At 41.3% G+C, this 5,420-nt stretch overlaps 1 non-coding gene across 1 annotated transcript; it reads left to right on the plus strand.

Moving 5' to 3' along the window:
• Positions 1 to 4,848: 4,848 nt before the first annotated feature.
• On the plus strand, positions 4,849 to 4,956 carry LOC130972118 (small nucleolar RNA R71). Its single transcript, XR_009083315.1, has one exon. It is a non-coding gene; the product is annotated as a small nucleolar RNA R71 (small nucleolar RNA).
• Positions 4,957 to 5,420: the final 464 nt, after the last annotated feature.

Genomic DNA, 5,420 nt, shown 5'->3' on the forward strand with positions numbered 1-5,420 from the left:
AATTAGATGAGCGGGACTAGTAGCTTTTTGCTTCTGACGGTTTTGGCATCTCACTTTATCCCTTGAAGTTTAGAATGATTGGCATCTATAGGAACTCAAAGTTCAGATAGTGTTATTAATTCTCCTAGTTAAGTATGTTGATTCTTGAACACAGCTACTTTTACGAGTCTTGGCCGTGGCCCTAAGCACTTTGTTTTCCAGTATTACCACCAGATACCTAAATGCCACAGACACATGACTGGGTGAACCTTTTTAGATTGTGACTCAGCTTTGCTAAAGTCCCCAGTTAGAGGTGTCCAGAGCTCTTAAGCACACTCTTTTTGCTTTGGATCACGACTTTAACCACTCAGTCTCAAGCTTTTCACTTGGACTTGCATGCCACAAGCACATGGTTAGGGACAGCTTGATTTAGCCGCTTAGGCCTGGATTTTATTTCCTTGGGCCCTCCTATCCATTAATGCTCAAAGCCTTGGATCTTTTTTTACCCTTGCCTTTTGGTTTTAAGGGCTATTGGCTTTTTCTGCTTGCTTTTTCTTTTTCTTTCATATTTTTTTTGCCACTTTTTTTTTCCGCAAGCTTTGTTCTTCACTGCTTTTTCTTGCTTCAAGAATCAATTTTATGATTTTTCAGATCATCAATAACATTTCTCTTTTTCATCATTCTTTCAAGAGCCAACAATTTTAACATTCATAAACAACAAGATCAAAAATATGCACTGTTCAAGCATTCATTCAGAAAACAAAAAAGTATTGTCACCACATCAATATAATTAAACTAATTTCAAGGACAATTTCGAAACTCATGTACTTCTTGTTCTTTTGTAGTAAAAACATTTTTCATTTAAGAAAGGTGAAAGATTCTTGGAATTATTCATAGCCTTAGGACAAAGTTGCTAAATACTAATGATGATGTAGTAAAGACACAAACATAAACAAACATGAAGCTTAAAACTGAAAAACAGAGAAATAGGAACAAGGAAGTTAAGGAATGAGTCCACCTTAGTGATGGTGGCGTCTTCTTCTTGAAGGACCAATAGCATCCTTGAGCTCCTCTATGTTTCTTCCTTGCTTTTGTTGCTCCTCCCTCATAGCTCTTTGATCTTCTCTAATCTCATGGAGAATGATGGAGTGCTCTTGGTGTGCTCCACCCTTAATTGGTCCATGTTATAACTCAAGTCTTCTAGAGAAGTGTTGAGTTGTTTTCAATAGTTGTTTGGAGGAAAGTGCATCCCTTGAGGCATCTCAAGGATTTCTTGATGATGAGCTTCCTCATGCGTCTCTTGAGATCCATGAATAGGCTCTCTTGTTTGCTCCATCCTCTTCTTAGTGATGAGCTTGTCCTCTTCAATGAGGATGTCTCCTTCTATGACAACTCCAGCTGAGTAGCATAGATGGCAAATGAGATGTGGAAAAGCTAGCCTTGCCAAGGTGGAGGGCTTTTCGGCTACTTTGTAGAGTTCTAGAGAGATGACTTCATGAACTTCTACTTTCTTTCCAATCATGATGCTATGGATCATGATGGCCCGATCCACAGTTACTTTGCATCGGTTGCTAGTGGGGATGATGGAGCGTTGGATGAATTCCAACCATCCTCTAGCCACAGGCATAAGGTCCAGTCTTCTCAATTGAACCGGCTTGCCTTTAGAGTCTCTTTTCCATTGAGCTCCTTCAACACATATGTCCATAAGGACTTGGTCCAACCTTTGATCAAAGTTGACCCTTCTAGTGTAGGGGCGTGCGTTTTCTTGCATTATAGGCAAGTTGAACGCCAACCTTATATTTTCCGGACTAAAATCTAAGTATTTTCCCCGAACCATTATAAGATAATTCTTTGGATTCGGGTTCATACTTGGATCATGGTTCCTAATGATCCATGCATTAGCATAGAACTCTTGAACCATTAATATTTCGACTTGTTGAATGGGGTTGGTCGGAACTTCCCAACCTCTTCTTTGGATCTCATGTCGGATCTCCGGATACTCATTTTTCTTGAGCATGAAAGGGACCTCAGGGATCACCTTCTTCTTGGCCACAACTTCATAGAAGTGGTCTTGATAGACCTTTGAGATGAATTTCTCCATCTCCCATGACTCAGAGGTGAAAGCTTTTCTCTTCTCTTTCCCTTTTCTAGAGGTTTCTCCGGCCTTAGGTGCCATAAGTGGTTATGAAAAAACAAAAAAGCTATGCTTTTACCACACCAAACTTAGAATGTTGCTCGTCCTCGAGCAAAAGAAGAGAAAGAATAGAAGAAGAAGAAGAAGAAGATATGGAGGAGAGGGAGATATGTGTGGGTTCGGTCAAGGGGGAGAAGAGAGGGTTGTGTTAAGAAGGGTGGAGGGGTTTATATAGTGGAGGGAGAGGGTAGTAGGTTCGGTCATTTAGGGTGGGTTTGGGTGGGAAAGAGATTTTGAATTTGAAGGTAGGTGGGGTTTACAGGGAAGAGTGGATGGATGTGAGTGGTAAAGAGGTGATGGGGAAGAGAGATTGAGGTGATTGGTGAAGGATTTTTGGGGAAGAGTGTTATTGGGTTGTGTGAAGAAGAGAGAGGGTGAGTTGAGGTAGGTGGAGATTCTGTGGGGTCCACAGATCCTGAGGTGATCCTGTGGGGTCCACAGATCCTGAGGTGTCAAAGATTTATCATTCCTGCACCAATTAGGCGTGTAAAATGCCCTCTGCATGCAATCCTGGCGTTTAACGCCAGATTGATGCTTGTTTCTGGTATTAAACGCCAGCTCTATGCTTGTTTTGGGCGTTCAACGCCAGTCTGCAGCATGTTTCTAGCATTGAACGCCAGTTCCATGCTTGTTTCTGGCATTTAACGCCAGCTCCCCTCAGGGTGTATTCCTGGCATTTAAACGCCAGACTGCTGCTTGTTTCTGGCGTTCAACGCCGGATTCATGCTCTGTTCTAGCGTTGAACGCCAGCCAGATACTCCTTACGCGTTTAAACGCCAGTAAGCTCTTCCTCCAGGGTGTGCTGTCTCCTCTGCTATTTTTTATTCTATTTTTAATTTTAGTATTTGTTTTGTGACTCCACATGATCATGAACCTAATAAAACATAAAAGAATAATAAAAACATAGATAAATAAAAATTGGGTTGCCTCCCAATAAGCGCTTCTTTAATGTCAATAGCTTGACAGTGAGCTCTCATGGAGCTTCACATATGTCCAGAGCATTGTTGGGACCTCCCAACACTAAACTTAGAGTTTGAATGTGGGGGTTCAACACCAAACTTAGAGTTTGGTTGTGGCCTCCCAACACCAAACTTAGAGTTTGATTGTGGGGGCTTTGTTTGACTCTGTATTGAGAGAAGCTTATCGTGCCTCTTTTTCATGTTTACAGAGGGATACCCTTGGGCCTTAAACACAAGGTAGTCCCCATTCAATTGAAGGACTAACTCTCCTCTGTTAACATCAATCACAACTCCTGCTGTGGCTAGGAAGGGTCTTCCAAGGATGATGCATTCATCCTCTTCCTTCCTAGTGTCTAAAATTATGGAATCAGCAGGGATGTAAAGGCCTTTAACCTTCACTAACACGTCCTCTACCATTCCATAAGCTTGTCTTATTGACTTGTCTGCCATCTCTAATGAGAAAGTGGCAGTTTGTACCTCAAAGATTCCCAGTTTCTTCATTACAGAGAGTGGCATAAGATTTATACCTGACCCCAGGTCACATAGAGCCTTCTCAAAGGTCATGGTGTCCATGGTACAGGGTATTAAGAATTTACCAGGATCTTGTTTCTTTTGAGGTAAAGTTTGCTGAACCTATCTATCTAGTTCACTAATGAGCAAGGGAGGTGCATCTTCCCAAGTCTCATTACCAAACAACTTGGCATTCAGCTTCATGATAGCTCCTAGATATTGAGCAACTTGCTCTCTAGTTATATCTTCATCCTCTTTAGAGGAAGAATAGTTTTCAGAGCTCATGAATGGCAGAAGGAGGTTTAATAGAATCTCTATGGTCTCTATGTGAGCCTCAGATTCCTCTAGGTCCTCAATAGGAAACTCCTTCTTGTCTGGGAGACGTCCCATGAGGTCTTCCTCATTGGGGTTCACGTCCTCCCCTTCTTCTCTAGGTTTGGCCATTTTGATTATGTCAATGGCCTTGCACTCTTTTTTCGGATTCTCTTTAGTATTGCTTGGGAGAGTTCTAGGAGGAGTTTCAGTGATTTTCTTACTCAACTGGCCCACTTGTGCCTTCAAATTTCTAATGGAAGACCTTGTTTCACTCATGAAACATAAAGTGGCCTTAGACAGATCAGAGACTATGTTTGCTAAGCTAGAGGGGCTCTGCTTAGAATTCTCTATCTGTTGCTGAGAAGATGATGGAAAAGGCTTGCTATTGCTAAGCCTGTTTCTTCCACCATTATTAAAGCCTTGTTGAGGCTTTTGTTGATCCTTCCATGAGAAATTTGGATGATTTCTCCATGAGGAATTATAGGTGTTTCCATAAGGTTCACCTATGTAATTTACCTCTGCCATTGCAGGGTTCTCAGGATCATAAGCTTCTTCTTCAGAAGATGCCTCTTTAGTACTGTTGGATGCATTTTTCCATCCATTCAGACTTTGAGAAATCATGTTGACTTGCTGAGTCAATATTTTGTTCTGAGCCAATATGACATTCAAAGTATCAATTTCAAGAACTCCCTTCATTTGAGGTGTCCCATTACTCACAGGATTTCTCTCAGAAGTGTACATGAATTGGTTGTTTGCAACCATTTCAATAAGTTCTTGAGCTTTTGCAGGCATTTTCTTTAGGTGAATAGATCCACCTGCAGAATGGTCCAGTGACATCTTAGAGAACTCAGATAGACCATAATAGAATATATCCAAAATGGTCCACTCTTAAAGCATGTCAGAAGGACACCTTTTGGTCATCTGTTTGTATCTTTCCCAAGCTTCATAGAGGGATTCACCATCTTTTTGTTTGAAGGTCTGAACATCCACTCTAAGCTTGCTCAGCTTTTGAGGAGGAAAGAACTTAGCCAAGAAGGCCGTGACCAGCTTATTCCAATAGTCCAGGCTATCTTTAGCTTGTAAGTCCAACCATGTTCTAGCCCTGTCTCTTACAGTAAAAGGAAAAAGCATGAGCCTGTAGACTTTAGGATCTACTTCATTAGTCTTAACAGTCTCACAGATCTGCAAGAACTCAGTTAGAGTAACTAGTTGAGGTTTCAGCTCAAAATTGTTTGCTCCAATGGCAGGGATTGAGATGCTTCTTCCATCAAATTTGGAAGTAGGTGTAGTATAGTCACCTACTTGCATTATTATTTTCGGCTGCCATCTTCTCTTCCTTTTCGAAAATTTCTGTAAGGTTGTCTTTGGATTATTGTAATTTAGCTTCTCTTAGTTTCCTCTTCAGAGTCCTTTCAGGTTCAGGATCTGCTTCAACAAGAATATTCTTGTCCTTGCTCCTGCTC

Source organism: Arachis stenosperma, chromosome 3 (genome assembly GCF_014773155.1).
Source record: "Arachis stenosperma cultivar V10309 chromosome 3, arast.V10309.gnm1.PFL2, whole genome shotgun sequence".
NCBI lineage: Eukaryota > Viridiplantae > Streptophyta > Magnoliopsida > Fabales > Fabaceae > Arachis > Arachis stenosperma.